The following is an 18,773-nucleotide window of genomic DNA, read 5'->3' as shown; positions in this document are numbered from 1 at the left end:
CGCGCTCGGGCTCACAAGGAGCGTGAATACAGAAATGAGTTTATTCCAATTTACCACAAAATTGCCCTAGGCCTGTTGCCCGCTTTGGTACAGCCGCCGGACGGGGAGCGACCAGAAAAATGCAGCCCAGGAGGTCAAACGTGCCCTGGGCTGCATCAAAAGAAGCGTGGCCAGCAGGTCGAGGGAGGTGACCTATTCTGCCCCTCTGCTCTGCTCTGGTGAGATCCCATCCGGAGTACTGTGTCCAGCTCTGAGGCCCTCAGCACAGGGAGGACATAGACCTCTTGATGCGAGTCCAGAGGAAGGCCATGGAGATGATCAGAGAGCTGGAGCACCTCTGCTATGAGGACAGGCTGAGAGAGTTGGGGTTGTTCAGCCTGGAGAAGAGAAGGCTCTGGGGAGACCTGATTGCAGCCTTTCAGTACTTAAAGGGGGTTTACAAGAAAGACAGGGACAAACTTTTTAGCAGGGCCTGTTGCAATAGCACCATTCTATGATTCTATGACCTGAGTCTTTCCCATGCCTGTGCTGAGACCTTGAGCAGGCTCCTCATGGCCCTCATGCCCTGTCTCCTGCAGGGAGAAACCTGGGGGGGGCAAGATGTGCTGGATCCACACTGTAGGCCTTCCTCTCTCTGAGGGAGTACCATGTTGTCTTCTCCATTGATAAACCACCCAGGATGGAGCCAAGCAGGGGAGCTAAGCATGAGTTGTGATGTGGGCGGAAGTGGGGCTGTCAGCAGCCCTGTCACCATCCCTTGTCTTGGGCTTGGAGAGGCCCTTGTGAATCCAGAGGGGTAATGTGTCCCCATGCCTCTGCTGCAGCAGTGGCTGGACAAGGGAGGGTTATGTAGGTGACATACATCCACTTGCAAAGGGACAGACATCACCGGGCACTTTCCCACAGGTGGCCAAATAGCTGTCGGGGCATGGACTTTGAGCAGTGTGCTAGGAAAAGCTCTGCTGAAATTTACTCAATCCCCATGTGGGTCAGTTTTCAGAATCAGGCTGTGAGTGACAGAGCAATATAAGATGAGGGCTCCACTGCACCATTTTCCTGGAGATCTATGTGGTTTTGATGCCCAGCTTTCTGCCTGCAGTTGTGTGCCTGCATATGACCTGCAGGCAGAGAATTACTTCTGCCAGAATAGTTGATTGTGGAGTCTGCACTGAATTAAGGGAGGTTTTCAACAGCCTTTCAAGAGGGAGAGCAGATTTTTTAGTACTGATATTAGGCAGGCAATCAAGTGTTAATTCATTTTAATATTTAAAGCTTTAAATTCTTGCAGTCTCCACTGAGACCGTGATACTGTAAATATTTTATAGTTGACTGGCAAAAGAGTATGCAGTCAGTAATAACTGTAACAGAGATGTTACCATGAACGCTCAATATTGATGCTGATGTTCTTGTGGAACCTCAGGGACAGCTGGACTGCTCTGTGCTGTGCTAGAGGCAGTGTGAAGAGCCCATAAAATCCACGTCAGTCTTTCCTTCCCGCAGTAGCACTGTCCTGCATAGCACCCAGGGTCATTTTTCCAGCTTACCTCCTCCAGCTTGCTTTTACAGTCTGATTCTGGAGAAGATGTGTGCATGCATATGACTTTTTTTCTCTTTTTTTTTTTTTTTTTTTTCCCCTCCCCTCACTTCCATATTGGGGCAGGATCACAAATGCTATGGTATTTCTGGTCATGAGGAATTTCAAATATTTATATTATGGGGAGAAGAGGAGTCTACACAGCGTGGGGCAATCAGATGATCACATTTATATGTGCATAGCAGCCACTCAGGGCTGGGAGAGGAGGCTGCCTGCATGCCTGCGGTGAGGCTGTTCAATTCCAGCTGTGGTCAGATAGGTCTTCCTTGGCTGGTGCTGCCATGGGATGGCATGTGACCACCGAGCACTGTGGCCACCTCACTTGACTCCCAGGAGACACAACGGCCTCTCTGTGGTGGGAACTGCTTGCCCCTTGCCATCAGTGCTGCTGTGGAGCTTGAGAACTTGTCGTCCACCTTGTGGAGCTCCACCATCACACAGGTGGAGACTGCAGAATCGGGGGCATCCAAGCGGTCAGAGACTAGAGCAGGATGAGGCATGAGGAGCTCTTGCTCACCTTGGAGCTGGGCAGCCATGTAGCCATGTGCAGTGGGGAAAGAAAATACAGGGACAACTTCAAATGTCAGCAATAGATGCATGTGTTGGTTGGATTTAATTAGCAGCTCCCTCGCCTTTTGCAGGAATTGGCAGCTCCTACTGGGTCTGGACCCTGGTGCCTGGGTCCCAGAGTGTTTGTTACCATACTGTTGGGCTGGGACCCTAATTACAGCAGGTACCTCCAATGCAGTGTGACTGCCTTTCCAGCTGCCACCATCCTCTCCTCACAAGGATGTTGCTGCCCTTGCAAAGCTGCTGCGCACTGCTACCATGAGAATGTGGATGAAGTATTTGTGTCATTAGCAAGGTGTTAGGTCCCGGTCCAATTGGTCCAGGAGGGGACCCTGTTTTCTGTCGGTTCTCACATCCAGTTTTTCACATAGGCAGGCAAATCCTACAGTACTCAGACCTGATTTTGCTCACTTGCGACATTCCAGAACATTTTAGGCTTTCTGTGACTGGGAAATATTTTTGTCTTGTTGGAAAAAGTTAAAGAACTCTCTTTCCAGCTATTTTTTAATAACAAATACAGTTGTTCTTTCTGTTGTTGTTGTTCTTAAGAGCTTCAAATGTGCTTTTTAAAGACAATGTTGCAGTAAAGCACTGATGATAAAAACTTTCTTGATGACAGATCTTTATGAAGGTCTTTCTCTTTGTTTGATTATTACAATGTAAGAGAAGAGCACAGCACACGTAAGCATCATCACCTGTTTGCCCTCAGCTAGCCAAGTGCTTCACGCATGCATGAGAGATTTTTTTACATGCATTTCTTTTCATAGCGTATTCCAGCAGAAGTATACCCACATGCCCATACCAAATCAATTAAAAGTGGTGTCGTTAAGCTCACATCTCAGCAGAGTGCTGCAGAGTACAGAATATACCGCATGGGCACGTGGAGCCTGTCGTGCCAAAAGTGTGGACACCAGCACATCTGCTATAAACAAGAGAGCTTGGGAAGAGCTGCCAGCAGAGTGCTGCTTCTGTGGCTGTGTCACCAAATTGGGCACACCAGATTTCCGTGGTGTGGCGAGGTTTACCGAACCTCTGCGCGGGAGATAATACAGGATCAGTAATAACACTGCATCAGATTTTCTTCAGGGACTGCGCCTATGTCATGTAAAATTTCTAGCATTGGGAGTTTCCTCTCTTGTCTCTGCCATCTTCCCTCCCAGGAATCCACTGCTGCTCCTTCTTGCGTTTCGCGCTCTGAGTTTGTGTCTACTTGGCAAATTAGTGATGATGTTGTTTTTCATGGATTGGACACTGGAGGGTGCTAATGCAATGAGAGCTGAAATTGTTCTAGCAAATTAAAGGGCTCCCCTTTGTTAGTTGTGAAATAGTTTCATTCTTTGTTGCAATGTTTAAATGGAAAGACATGAATCGTGATCCTTAGCAGTAGCTGATCCTGCTCGGTGTGTGTAGAGCTATAACCAAGAATATGAATAAAGTGGTAACTCCGTGAGGGATTTCTTTCCCGAACCTCTATCAAAAAAATCACTCATTTTATGTTCTACACATTTATAAGTGTGTCTTTTGAGACTATGGCCTTGGGGTGAAATTTATTTGAAAGTGTGACTTTCTAGTGATAAAACCACTTAAACTGGCAGAACTGTAGAGCTGTATCTGCAGAATCTGCTTTTCCACAAGGTCACTACAAGGTTTGCCTAAACCAATGTTGTGTTGCTGGTGAGGTGAAAACCTGATAGTGGAGAGGGAGGGGACACCTTGAGCACCGCTAATCAAGTCCCCAGCGTTGTGATCTCTGGGGAGGGACCTGATGGAGCCTCAGTTTACCTTGCAGCCACTGTCACTGGGCCACGCGCGAGGGAGCATGGAGGATGGGGTTTTTCATCAGCCATTGCTGCTAGGACAGGCAAAACACGTTACAAAACTGAACTTTAGCTCTGGTGTTTCAAATTCACTCAAATGTTTTTGGCAGGATAAAGTTATGTTGGGAGGTCTTATGCCAAAGGAGGTATTACCTGTCTCCACACTGCTCCAGCTTTCTGCTGAACCTGGTCTCCACTCTTCTCTACCCTTGGCAGAAAGACACGGGGCCAACATAAGCTCCCTGTTGTGCACTCTGGCAACTCCATACTCGGCATTAAGGACTGTGAAACTACTGCCTGAGCCAGTCCTCATCCTGGCAGCAGTAGAGGTATGATGCTGGCTAATTAATGCTAATGAGAAGCAGGGTGTAAAGCCAAGCGTGTCCAGCTAATCACTGCTGGCACCCCACCTAGTATGCTTAAAGCTAATGTGGTTCTGGACAGTCCTGCCTGGTCCTCTATGTGCCTTTACAGACCTGTTAGCTAAATGAAAGCTGGTATTCATAAAATATGTGAGCAAAACAGAATTGGGTACAAATACGGTTTCCTTAGAAGCCTTTCTCTTTTGGTATGAGTAGCAAATGAGTTACTCCTCTGTCTCATTCCCCTTTGCAAATGAATTGTGCTGTCCTCTCCTGGAAAACATTGTTACTGTGCTGTATTAGTCAGGTTTTGTTCTCTCCTAGGTGTTGCAGTTTGCTTACATAGAGCTCGTTTAGTTTTTCTTTCTTTTAAAATAAAAATATGCATCATTTTTCTCCAAATTCCCCCTCGAACAGAAGATGTGTATGAGCATGGGGAAAGAGCCTGTGGCTAAGGAAGCCAGAATCCCTTGCTGGCATCTGTTGAGAGCTGCTGCTCACCTTGCAAATGGATGCACGGCCAGTTTCACAGCAAAGCTGCTTGGCACTTTAATGGAAGCAGCAGAAACGTAGCCAGCTGAAAGTTTACACTTCTTCTGCAAAAAGAGTTTTAGTAGCTTACCAGAATAGGGTCATAAGGGGATGTGAACACAAGAGCATTTAAAATCATTGTAATAACTAGTGGTACTGAAGACAGTCTGCTATAGAGGAGATAATTTAATCTTAAAACAATGATAAAGATCTGGTTGACCATGTTCATCTCGTTTACCAGCTTTTAAGAGAAGACCGTTTCTTCCATTGCACCTCCATGCTTATGAGCAGGGAGCCAGGTTACACCTCCTGGCATCATTTCAAGAACCGACATGCTAGCTCTGGTGCCAAAAGGATTTGCAGTTGTGCATTTTATGTAGGCAGTGTCCTAATTTACCCCGGGAGACCTTTCTCTAGGAGAGAGGGTTAACGGACCTTCCACCAAACCCGCTTGATCATGTTGAGTTTAAATGCCGCCAACTGTGGGATGCCATCTTTGAGGCCCAACGCCACCCCTGTTCCGTAGCCCTGCACGGGGAAGGAGCGTGCTTGTTCCCTTGGGGAATGCTCAGTGCCTTCCAGCGTTAAGCCTTTGTATACCTGTGCAGTCTTTCTTGGCTTCTTGTAAAGGCTGGGTGAGTGGGCTCTCCAGGATTTTCATGCCTTTCTGGGACATCGGGTTGCTGTACTTGAATACTCTTCTCTTTCGAGTCATTCTGGCAGGTAAAAGCCCCTTGATGCTAAGAGCTTTGTAGGGTTTCTGCTGATGAACTGGTGGTCTTTTGAACCCCTAGTGTGGTGTTTGCTCCCATCCTCTGCATGTTGTCAGGTGGGCTCCCAGCGGTGGTCTCTCATGGACCCCTTTCTCACAGCTCCCTGAGCTTCAAACCTACTTGTTTGGAGAGAGGAAATACTGGGTTCACCCTTCTTTTGTCAGCCACGCTGCCTATGGAGGTGTTTCTTCAGCTGCTGCCCTTTTCACACTTCCCTCTCCTGCCCCACGAGGCTGTGGAGCACAGCAGATCTGCAGAACTTTGACTGCAAGTGAGTCTGGAGGTCAGCTGTATGGTTACTGAGCCCCACGAGTGTTGAGTAAGTCTCCTTCGTAATTTTTCCCCTATTTTCTCATCAGTGCTATATTTACCTCTTCAGTCTCCCTGTGCCTTTTAAATCTCCGAGCGTCACTGGTGTAAATAGGATTTGCCTGTCCCCATGAAACAGGCATCGGGGCGGCTGCCTGCCTTGCCTTCTCCAGCCCTTCGCGGGCCGGGGTTGACCTGTTGTCAGCTGAGTAGTTAAACCTGCTTTCTTCTCTGCCATTTTAATTAAAAATGGTTGGCATCAGGGGCTCTGCAGCGATGAAAGGGAAATGATGAAACTTTGAAGAATTTGGGGCATAAAGTTGATCTCTAAATTTTAATGTACTCATTGCACTTAAACAGTTGATACATTTTATTATTGAGCTTTCAGGTGACCTAATTTCCCTTAGTACTGTACATTTAGCTTTATACATCTGCACCTAATTTGTAAAAAAGGACTTAATGAGAAACTTCAAACAGTTTAAATGTCAATTACAAAGAAAGCGAGGTTTTAAAGTTCCAGTAATCTGTCCATATTGGTCATCGAAACATGATCCCAGGTGGACGTTAATTCAAGACAGATGGCATTCCAAAGGCACAATTACAAAGAGCTTATATATTTTCAACACTAACAAGCTGTCACGCTATGTTGTAGCTACACTTCCAATACTGTATAACCACAATTGCCGCTTTATCTGCTGCGAACTCGGTAATAAAGGGGTTTGATTCCCCACTCTTGATATTGTCAGTGGGATTTTTGGGGGGGTGAACTGGAGAGCAGGGTTAGTTGGTGTGAATATTGTTCATTTGCTCAGTAAGTTGCCGGGGGGCAGGGTTGTTTGTTAGGGTTTTTTTTAAGTTGGTGAAATGCGCTTCAAAGAAAGGAGAGGAAATATTGAATATGGGCATAACCAGACTAGCTCATCACAGACTTACTTCTACTTCCTGGCAACATTAACTAACTTTAGTCTTATCAGCTGCTTGGCAATAGCTATGATGATTTGTTAAAACCCCCAACATCCTGGATGTTTTCAGTTAAAAAGTCATCTGAAAGCCTTTAGAGTAATGCGTGTGTTACTTGGAAGACTGAAGTCCAACGGATTGATAGCGACTTGACTTGCGGTAGTGTAAATGGGCAACAGCTCAGCTGCAGCCAGGCAGGAGCGCTGCACCTTGTGCGAGAGGTGGTTTGAATTATTTTTAAGTTTCAGAAAGACTTCTTAGGCCCATAGGCTGAGGTGGAGGGGCTGGAGAAAGCAGGGTCAAGGTAGAACTTCCGTTAGATAGAAGCATCAGTGTGTGATCTAGTTGATCTAGTTGAAGATGTCCGTGCTTATTGCAGAGGGCGTTGGACTAGATGATAACCTTTAAAGGTTCCTTCCAACCCAAACTATTCTACAATTCTGTGTGGTAGATCGCGAGGTTTGTTGTAGAACAACAATGTTTGGTATCTAGTTAGTAGTTGAGGTGGACAGTGATCTGCATAACTGAATGATGAAAGATAATTGAGCATAATTTCCACTGATTTTTTGTTTGTTTCTTAAAACCAGGTCTCGAAAAAGCAAGACTTGCATGGCTATGACTAGACAGTGTTTTAATAGGCTTTAAAAATTATGTGCTGTTAGGAGCAAGATTAATAATCCTCCCTACGAAGGTTTTTAAGCTCCTATGGGCATGTGTGTCCTCTAAAGAGGTACTGAGAATGAAGAGCTTATATTTCTGCTAATTTTCCTTTCACTGGAAAGTGGAGAAGAAAGCAGAAAGGCTAAGATGCTTCACCCTTGGAAGGCGGGAATTAAATGGTGAACTTATGCTTTTTAATTTTTGTTTTTCATTAATGAATGTTGAAAATTTGTTTTTTGAAAGCACCTTACCTGGCTTCCTTTTTGGAGGACGTGCAAGTCCTATTTGAAATATGTAGGTTGCCAACAAGCGAATTGGACTCCTGAGCCACACTTGAAACAAAATGCCAATTTTACCTACAGTTTTACTAGGTTTCCTGGTTTATGCAGTGGCATTTGAATGGCCTCTAGTAATTGTTTTTAGCAGAAAAAAAAATTCAAACAAAAATGAAAAACACAACCCAAAGCTCATTAGCACTGTATTTGACATGCCATGAATCGTTAAATCTTTATATAAATACAGAAGTAATTTGTAACAAACAAAATCCCTTATTTTTCTGGAAAGACTTTCTTTTGGATTTTTGTTCGGACTGCTGAGGTACAGTAAATTTTCCAGACATCGGATGTTATTACCAGAATAGCGGAGAAACCACTAAAACTTAAAACCACTAAAACTTTAAACTTCATGTTTACATTAAATATTATGTATAATTCTTTAGTGTTGGGTATACTTAGTGCTGATAAGTGAATAAAATTAGGTGGAAAACAAAAGACAATAAATAAATGCTTAGATAGGGTTTTTTAACCTACTGGGTTTTTTTCACCTAAATTTGATGCTAGTGTGTGTTGCTCTCAAGTGGTTTCCCCTTGGATTTTCCCTGTGCTTATCGGGGTAACATACTGCAGTCTTTTTATTTAGATCAGGCTTCGCCATGAGAGTTAACTAATTGTTCGAGCCCAAGTGGGAAACTTTCTTGCACCTGGAAAATTAGGAGAGCAAAAGCAAGAGACATGTCCGCATCCTTTCCCTGGTGGTTCTTCACCTGTGAATTTGCACTGCAGTGGTAATAAAAGTTTTGTGGACCTCATTTTATGTGAGATCATTAAGCGACAGGAGAATTCAGGACTAGCTGCCCTTCATAATTCAGGACACTGAAAGGTGCCATTTATAAGCTCAAAGTGCCTGCGGGAAGGCAAAACAGGCTTGTAAAACCCGCACTCCGAACCCTGAAAGGGAACCGGTTTGTACTGCTGCCTGCAGCCTTGGAGTGGCAAAATTGCAAAGGTGGTGGGGATTGGGTTGAAAAAAAAATGGAAAAACACCTGCCTCTAAAAGTTGATGTAATAGCCTGGTTTTTCACACTTCTTGTGTTGATATCTCTTTTGTCCAAAAAAACCCCAAAACGCCCTGGGCAGTGATCCCAGTAAAATCCTTATCAGTTGTAGTGCCCAGCTGTTGGACTTACTGTCTTTCCTGCTATAACCCACTCTTCAGCTGAGATGCTAATTTGGCTATAAAACAAGTTTCTCCTGACTTTTTAGTAATATTTTGCAACCGGTAACCTTTGCCCATTATGTGGGCCAGGCGTTTTGTAGGGAGAGCTCTCGCCTCTTATTGCTTGAGAAGGAGTAGCAGCCTGCACAACACTTGAAGAGAGGTCTTCAACGAAGTGAGTGATGTGCCAGCATACCCAGTCTTCCTAAAACTGACTGTTACAGCTCTAAGCAGGCAAGGTAGTTTGCGAAATACAGAATATGCTGCAGCTTTATGAATCTAGAAAGCCTGAAAGGCACTACAGCGGCAGCCTAAGGAAACGTTGAGTCCAGTGTATATTCTCAGAGGAGGTACTGCTTTCCCTACGTGCTCCCCTGTTATCCCTCAAATGAGACATAGAGCAATCTATTTTAAGTTTATGACCAAAATGCAGCAATTGCTGCCTAGAAATGAGGCATCCATATCTGTAATCTTAAATGGTTGAGGCTGAACTCTCCTAGTCCAGCCAACATAAACAGTCTCATTAATGTCCCATGACTGAAGTTCCTTGAGTGCCAATTTGCACCATCAGAGCCTACATTCTAGTGAAGACAAGAGCCGACTGCATGCAAAGTCTGCTTTCAGCATCTTTACTTTATTAAGTTGTATCAATTCAATACCTGCGTGTTTACGCGTGTTCGTTTCAGCAGCAACAGGCTATATGGCATGGTACCCAAACTGCTGTCCCTCTGGACGTTGATCATGTAGGAGCCAGAGAAGCAGCTGTGCTTCAGAAGTGCATTGCTATTATTCGATTTTCTGATGCCGCTTTTGTTGCCCGGATTGGCGTGCTTGGGGCCCCAACCACTGCGCTGAGTTTAGTATCACCCCAGGGCCTTTGCAGAGTTGACTGCAGGACTCAAACCTTTATACCCACTATTAAAAGGCAGTTATGTGACTGTTTATGTTAGAGCCAGGTGCTTTGTTGTCTGTGGACATACTGTTACTGGATAAAATTTATTTTATTTTTTTTTCTTTATGATTAAAATGTGATAACCATACTTACCTGAGTACCTTACTCTTCACAAATGGTCTGGCTGCCTTCAGCAGACCACTCGGCTTTCTGTGGGAGGACAGGAGTCGGGGTTTTCCAGCTCGCTGTAGGGATGTATCTGCATCAGTATTCCAGTCACTCCTATATTTTCTTTGTGAAGGACATAAAATTTCTAGATGGCATGTTGTCAACATATTTTTAATGACATTTTTGTGGTATTTTTCATTTAAGTTCCCTGATTTGTAGTGCATTTCTAATTTTTGTGGGTTCATTTATTTAGGCTTTATATACGAACGCATGCTTTGCAGGCTTATTGCAGTAAACGTCCTTATTTTTTGTTAAATCTGTAGCAATACTAAAGCACCGAAGGTGTTTTGGGTTGGGTCAGTAACGAATAGTGACTTCAGTATACTGGAAGTATAAAATCTGTTTTCTTACTAACTGTTTCTTTGAGAGGCTGATAGATGTGAAAACCATTTAACAGTTGGGGTTTTTTTTTTCCTTTCCTGTTAAACTAAGCTACTGAGGAAATCTTCCTACTGCTACATGCTGCAATATGTCAGAAACACCGTTATGTTATAGTTGCATCATTATCTAAAGGAAAAATTGAGTGTGGGTTTGAAGTCGACAAGTGATGAAAGTAGCCCTGAGGTTGTCAATTAGAAAGCCAAGGCCTGGAACTGATAAGTTAATGGCCAGTTCCCTTCTCAACCCCTTGCTTTGCTGCCTGCTCCCGCCTCACCCCACAGCGGCTTTACTGCTCGGAACATAAAGACAAGGCTCCCGTTGGTTTGTGTCCCAAAATTTATCTAACTGATACAATTTGCTTGAATTCTTGGCTGGTTTCAACATTCTTAGTATGGACAGACAGTTAAACAAGGAGCAATGAGATTCAGCAGATATAAAATTCAGTCTCAAAATCATGCCCCTTTTTGTCTTTTCTTTTGGTTTGGTTTTCTATTTTTTTGTTTAAATGCCAAACCATTAACACTGTTGTTTCAGACCATCCTCCTGCAGCACACAGGGCAAATTTAGCAGCAGTGCATAATTTAACTTCTACCGTATGTTTGTTTGCAGGTTTTAAAAACCTGAAATTTAATGGCAGCCAGTTGGAACCCATGTGTTCCTGTTAAAGGCAGAGGGCAACCGACACGTGTGGTTTTTCCTGAAGGAAGATACTGGTTACCAAGGTTTATGATATAATGTAATATTATACATATTGTTTCTATTTCGCTTGGGCAAGAAGGAACTAACATGTTGCCTTTTCTCCTAAGGAACACGTAGGCTTAGATAAATAAGTAAATTAAGGAAAATAACAAACAGGATTTATTCAGATTTTAATCATTCTTGGTGTGTTGTGAGAAGAACAGTAAGGTTATGAGAAGAGCTTTAAAGTAGTAGTAGAAGTAGAATATAACACCAACAGGCATTGTGCAATGCAAAACATATAATTAATCTTCAGTTTTTGAAAACTTGTGTGAGTTTTTAGGGCTTGTAAGAGGTTGCAGATGGGCACCCCCTCAGCAGCCTGAGGTTTTCTGCTCATGGCACAGCTGCTTCAGTAACAATGGAAATTCAAGATTTTTTTCCCCTAGCCCTGTCTCAACCTAGAGCAGACGAGTAATAATCATGAGTATGAGAAGGCAGTTTAATTTGTAAGTGCATTCAGGATTTTGACCTTTCTGGTGGTTTCACCGTAACCAGCAAACATCTGTTGAATAGAAAAAAAAATTACAGTTGGTACTTACCTGCCAAAATCAAACAAAAAAGCATGGACTTCGAGCATGGACTGCTGCTCTGGAGTCCCTCTCTCCCCCAACCAGATTTCAAAACATGAAATAAATCTTAATCTAGCTTAATTCACAGGAAAAGAGACGTGACATCTTATTAAACAATTCAGCGTTGGATGGTGCTCCCGCTGGCTGACGTACTAGCTTTGCCCAAGACCCACGTGGCAGAGCTTTTGCAGTGCTTCTACTGGAGATTCAGTGCAGAAGACGCTGATTTTCCAAAAGCACGTGTTCCTTCTGTGCCATACTTTGACTTACTTCTTGAGATAGATGTCTCATAATACCTATAAATAATGAAAATATACAATTTTCAATTCAATATTGAAAATGCACAATTACACTGAAAATATGCAATGACATTTTTTATGAGAGGAGTTTTTATCTTACACGTTGTGTCTCAGGTGTTTCTAGCGCTAACAGGAATAAGCTCCTGTGGTGGCATATTTCAAGAGAGGGTCTCTCAAGATGTAAGAACACTGTATCTAGTTTAGCTTAATCTGTTCAGGTATCACACCTACAAGAGACCATGATTCTGGGTTTTCCTCCCACGTTGGTCATTTCCTCGGATTTCCATTTTGTCCTTGCAGGAATCTTCTGCAGTTTTTGGGTTTTTTTTATGAGGTTCTGAAAGTTAGTGGCGTTGGGTCAGCAAAGCTCATCTTCCAGGGGGATAGTCATCTCTGTCTGGAATTTTGTTCTCTTAACCTCTTTCATCTACTTTCATATATCTGTGAGCCCAGCAGGGCTGTTGTGCAGCTACATTCACATGCCCTATGGAAGCCAGTCAGCCAAATTTTGGTGGTGCCAATTACTGCTCTGCAAAAGGCAGACTGATACGAAAAATGTCCAACCATCTCTTTCAGTGTGTTGCTGCAGGATGTTGGTCTCTGCTCTTGTGAAGGGGAGGGGTTTCCCTCCTCTTTTGTTTTCACTGTGTGTTAACAACATTTTCTCACCCATGGAACTCTTTCAGTCTGAGAGTCCCTCCCTTGCCATGTATTTCTTTGGGTGTACATCCACATCTTTCAGCATGGATGAAAATTTGACTCGTGCAGTCTGCTTACTAGGTGGCACTAGTTACTTCCATACTTCCATAGCACATGAAACACAGGGGTGCTCAACAGTGCCCATCTTAGGGTGAAGGCTGTGGTGCTCTACAGAGACGTTACAGGTAGAATTGGTCTTTTTCTCCCTTTTGCTACATAAGGCAGAGTCTTGTTTTAGGACGAACAGTTTCTTTCTTCCCAGCAAGACTGGGTCCACATAAACTCTTCAACTCTCTAGAAGTCTGCTTGCATTGGATCACTTCTGTCTGAAGGTACAAAACCCTGGAGCTTGCTAGGGCTAAAAATCAAAGGGCCTACTTTCCACCCACATACTTTGCCCTTTCTGGCAAATACACAAGTGCTCTCGAGCCCAAAGCTCCTGCCTTGCTTCATGTTCATCCGTGCTCAGAGGAAGGCTGGAAGGAAATGAAAATTACTTACCAAAAAGTGGCATGGCATTTCCTGTTTTTTTCATTCCAATATGGAATCTTAAAATATGGAAAAGCTTGTCAGTAATTTGATACATTTGGAATTTATGAAACCCCCTGTCCTATACACTAAAAATAAATAAATAAAAACACACTGCTTGCACAAAGGCATGTTCTGAGCAAGAAAGGTGACTTGACATTTCGAGATTTTGAATTGCTAAACCAAAATTGAAGTCCACTGTTGTCTTTATGCACTCATACATTTCCTTGGAGTATGTCTGAAATGATACAGAGTTGTGTTAAGTCAACTTTGTCTTTAAGGCTGATATCACTATCTAAGACGCATGCCATTAGCAGGTTGTCATCCCACAGGAATGCAGCACCAATGTTCCTGAACAAGATAGACCAGAAAATGAATATTCTATCAAAGGGCTGTGTTTTGGGGGGGTAGCTATTTTTAACAGTTTCTTTGACCATTTTTGCCTGGAAAATGATCTACTGACCTGAAAACACAACCGACAAATGGGAGAATCTAAAAAAGAAAAATGAGGCCATGGTGGTTTAGATTTGTTATTGTAATGTGTCACTATATAAAATCACACATTCATTATGCAATGCTAATGGCAAAACTAAATGGTTTCAAACCAAATGTAAATTTCTAGGGGTAAACCAGCAACAGTCTGGACCTTTTGGGTACTGCAGACTTCAAAGATGCTTGGAGGTCTTGGCTTCAGAGACTGAAATATTCACCCCCTCCCTGATTGATCTGTTGCAATCAGGGTCTACTGCAGGATGTCTTTGCTCCACAACCATGAAGGAAGTTAGTTTAGAAGAGAAAGACACTGCAGATTTTTAACACTTCAGACATTTCCAGTTTCTTTTTCATACCACTTTCAACCAGTTCTGCAACTAATAAAAATATTTATTTTCTGGTATTTTTATATAAAATATTTGAGATGTAGCTCTTGCTGGTTTCTGCTACTAGTAATGGTAATGCTGGCAACTTCCTCCAATAAAAAAAATAGTCTGGAACTATGTGATAAGCAAGGAGCTGAACCCTGTGTCAATGAGATGGGTAAAAACTTAGTGATCAAGAAATAAATAAGAAAAATGGTTCTCAAAATTTATGCAGAGTGTACTTATTTTGAAACATACATCTATTAAAATTATGCCAAGGTCTAAGCTTACTCTAATCTGCTTAAATCATAAAAAATAACAAACAAAATAGAAACAATGCTTCCAGGTTGTGGGTCAGAATATTGAACTGATGAAAGTCACTGCCTAGACTCTGGAAACCTGAAGTGTTTGAAGTACTGAGCTGGTGTTTGAGATCAGTAGTCTCTTCTGCAAGTACCAAGAGAGTATTTTCTTCAATATATTCAATTAGCTCAGCTAAATGGCTAATTTATTCAAACTTGACCAATTGGGAGTTGAAAGAAGCAGAAAAGCTTGTTCTTCTCTACCAATCTGTGAATAAAAGCTAATTATGAGAGGATTAGATTTGCTAATACTACAATATTGAAGGATATTATGACCAAAGATCAGATTGGTGCTAATTCTAGCTAATACCGAGTTATTTTAATAGATCAATTTTTAAATCAAATCGCAATTTTTTTAGAAGTCTTGCCTCTTTAAGACAGTACTATGCAACTGATAAACCATCTTGCTACATTTTAAATTGCATTCCAGTTTCCGTCCAAAGAAGCATAAATCATAAGTAAGCACAAAGGGATCAGCTAGTAAATAAGAATTGCGCCATACATGATTTTCTGACAAAAGCAGTAAAATTAATGTGAAAAAAATGTGTAATGAGTTATAGAGAAGCTTAAATATATATCAGTGGAGCTACTCTGTCCTTCTGGCTAGCAATAAGAAGTGCCAAATTTAGTGTAAAAGCTATATTTAGTTACAAAGCAACATACTTTAGTGGTTACAAACTGAGAATTAACCTTTCTCCAAGAGAATAACTAAAACATTTAAATGGGAAAACAAGATTCAAATTAATTATTTAACTCAAGGTTTCCCGCTTAGTAGTTTAACTCATTATTTTAAAACAAGTGGATTGAAAGATTTCATTCTGCTGAAAGTCATCAATAACTGAGGTACCTACAAGTGAAAATAAACATTAGCGCAAACTTGACATAAGGATCCAGAAATTCAGCCAAGAACATGATGTCTAAAAAATGGGAGAAAAAAATTTTCAGTCCTTTCCATAAACATTTGGTATATGGGGCACCCCACAATGAGATTTAATTACTTCTTCTGCCAATAGGATCACAAGAAAAATGTTGCTTCAGGCACCAGCAGAATGAGATACGGGAGGACATGATGGAGAGCGTCCCGGTCATCACGCCTTTGCTGCAAAGACACCGAGTCCTGCTGCTGTTGGTCCTTGGTGTCTCAAACTTTGAGACAGACATCATCATATTTCCTCTCCATCTGCTGGTCGCATTGGAAGCTGTTCCTGTAGATGCTAATTCATGACCTTTCCTGTTTCAAGTTGCTTTGGAAAAACACCGCTTTCTGTTGCTGACTATTTAAAAGATCAATTTGGCAATCGTTAAGATGCCCCGTTGCCCCAAAAGCAGAGTCCGTGAAAGGTGCTGAGTTTCTGAGAGGTGGTCCTTCTCCAACAGTTTACTCGACAGCATGGCTGCCTGGTTCTTCCTCACCTCCTGGGTGATAAATGACTGGGCCAATAGAGACAAGTGCTTGGTAGAGTGCTGCCAAGACCAAGAAGCGAATCTTGGGGTTCTCCAGCCCTGTGCTGTCTCTGCACCCACTGCTGTGTGCCTTGACCCTGCCGCGTAGCTTCTTTAGATTTTAACCTTTCATGAACATGGGTTCCTCATCTTCACCACGTCGATAAACCACCTGTGTAACTTAGAAGTAGCCTATTAGTAAGTCAAAAATGAATTAATGGCTGGAAATTTTGCTGCGTACAATAGCCTGTTTCCCCAGCTCCCCCTTTTCCCCACATTTATTTCCCAAGGTAGCCCTGTATGTTTTGTCTATATGTCCTGAGCCTCCTGGAGCCCCCCAGCTAATCACTTCTCTCACTGACAAGCCCAGAAGAGGATTTTCTTAACCAGCCACCCAGCCCACTGCTCACTGCCAGAGGCACGGGGGTGTAGCAATAAGGGGTGCGCAATGGTTGAAAAACCTAGATGATGGTTTTCACCTCCCCGAAACTATTACCATGAATAGGCCACGGTTGCACCCCCAGCCCCCGTTCCTCTCCGTGTGATCTGCTGTCTCCCTCATCAGGCTCTGGGGTCTGTGACCCTGCTTGGGCATTCACCGTGACAGCAATGAGGCTTTATGTGTTTATTGAACAATAACAGCCAGCGTAAAGGATGCTGAGGTAAAGGCTGCCTGTTACCTGCCCCGCGTGTCTGCCCGGGGTCCAGATTTTTAAATGTGCTATTTCTTTGTCATACTTTTCGAGTGAAAATCCAGATTTTGCCATCTCTGCCTTGCATGCATCCACCGTGAAAGATGAGCACAGTATATAGTTTTTTCAGGACAACTTGGACCTTTTTTTTTCTGTGATGTTTCTAAAACTGGCAGAATAAGAACTTTTTTTTTAAGCCTGCATACACTGCAAGAAGTATTTTAAAATAAAGATATTTTTTTAAAAAATCTTTAAGCATGTTTAATGCTTGTATAAGGTGCCAGATTTTAATTACAGTTGGCATTTATAAGCGTGGGCTGGCAATGGCAACCATATTGCTGAAAAAAGGCATAAATTTTGACACTGGCAATATGGGAACCCAGCATACAAGACTGTAAACCTCATTGCTTTCTGTTTTAATATACTAGTTTAAGGTAAGAACTTTTAACGGTTAATATTTAACTAGAACGTTTAGTGTTCGATATAAAGTTGCTCTAATTTCAAACTATTTAGTAATTTAGGTCCTATCAAAGATCGGCTTCGGTAATAACTTTCTATTAAACAGCCTTTAAATAAGCGTGCTTAAAGTAGGGAAAATAAGATGCTTCATTACAAGAAATGAGGTTGGCATCTACCAGGTTTTCCATTAAGTTCCAGGTCACAGACAAATAAAGGAAGTATGTTAGGAAAAAAAACCTTTTTAAAAATAATTAGGGAGATGTCTGTTTTGTTCACCAGATGGAAAATCAGTAGTTGTGGGTGGTCTGTGCTGGATGGGGCATCTCACAATTGGCAGAACTATGCCTTTAACTTTTAAAGTCCTGGGACAAAATGTGAAAGTAATTGACTGTTCAGAATGCTCTCTCTCTGGATACCTAGCATGCTTTTAAAACCGAGATTTGGTGAGTTTCTGACTTTTTTTTTTGCTAAGAATGCTCAAGCTGTTGTGTCTAGTATTAGGCCAATTGGGTATATTTTTGGTAGCTGTTTAGTGGGGCTGTTGTCTTTTGTGCTTATGCCTGTGTGTGCCTGGACTTGCGGGCGCGCAACTGAAATGCCACAGCTTTACAATTCTCCATTAGCGTGTTGTGCACATGGTTTTCATAATATTGTCAGTGTTTGCCTTGTTCAGGGTGTACGCAAACTGTCGGTTAACATCATTTGTTTCTTTCCTCTAGTTCATTCCTTTTAAAGGAATTTAGATCTGTCCATTTGCCACCATACTAAAGAAAAAGTTGCAACATTATTTTCACAAAGAAGAAAATTCCTGTTTTAAAATAATTCAGGGGGTTGCAAAAGTATTTTAAATCAGGAGTATTCTTTTTTTTTTTAATCTGAATAAATAAATCCAAGTGTGCATGTGTGGATAGTATGTGTACACATATGCATATTAAATACCATCATTTAAGAATGTGTTAGAATCTTCAGTTCATAACTTTTCTCGCCATTTCAGGACTGATACTTTCTAAATTGCCAGATTAATTTGAGAAAACAGTATTTCAAATGTGGAAGACAGGTTAGAAAATCTTTGTATTCACATTAAGAATAACAGATTTTATTATCTGAACTGCAATAAGAATGTGTGCTGTTCAGCGGTGACCTCTCAAAGAATGAGGCACAACCCATTTATGGCATAGGAGGCAATTGCTTTACATTTACCTTACTTTACAAACAATTTTTTTGCGGTTATCTATATGAATGGTCACAGAGAATTGTATGCGTGTGTTATATCTACATTGTAGCTTGTGTTAAACCGATCCCCACACTTATTATGTAGAAGCATTCTTGAAGATAAGTGAGGCACTCAACTTAGTGCCTTCTTTGTAAAATCCCTTTTGCTATGCATGACATGTACTCTGTATTTTTTTTCCTTGCAGTAAATTATAAAGCTTTTTTCTTTCCATGAATCTGCTTCCAAGAAAACACATACAGCCTAATAACACTCGCCTTGAGAACCAAGTATTGCCTCCACTACAAAGCCGTGTTTTCACTGAAGAGATAATTATAATATG

At 42.1% G+C, this 18,773-nt stretch overlaps 1 protein-coding gene across 2 annotated transcripts in view; it reads left to right on the top strand.

Annotated features, from left to right (window-relative positions):
• Positions 1–18,773, top strand: part of CLYBL (citramalyl-CoA lyase) — a 177,222-nt gene that overhangs the window by 472 nt on the left and 157,977 nt on the right. The window lies entirely within an intron of this gene.

This window comes from Numenius arquata, chromosome 1 (genome assembly GCF_964106895.1).
Source record: "Numenius arquata chromosome 1, bNumArq3.hap1.1, whole genome shotgun sequence".
Lineage (NCBI taxonomy): Eukaryota > Metazoa > Chordata > Aves > Charadriiformes > Scolopacidae > Numenius > Numenius arquata.
This window is presented reverse-complemented; position numbering and strand designations above follow the sequence as displayed.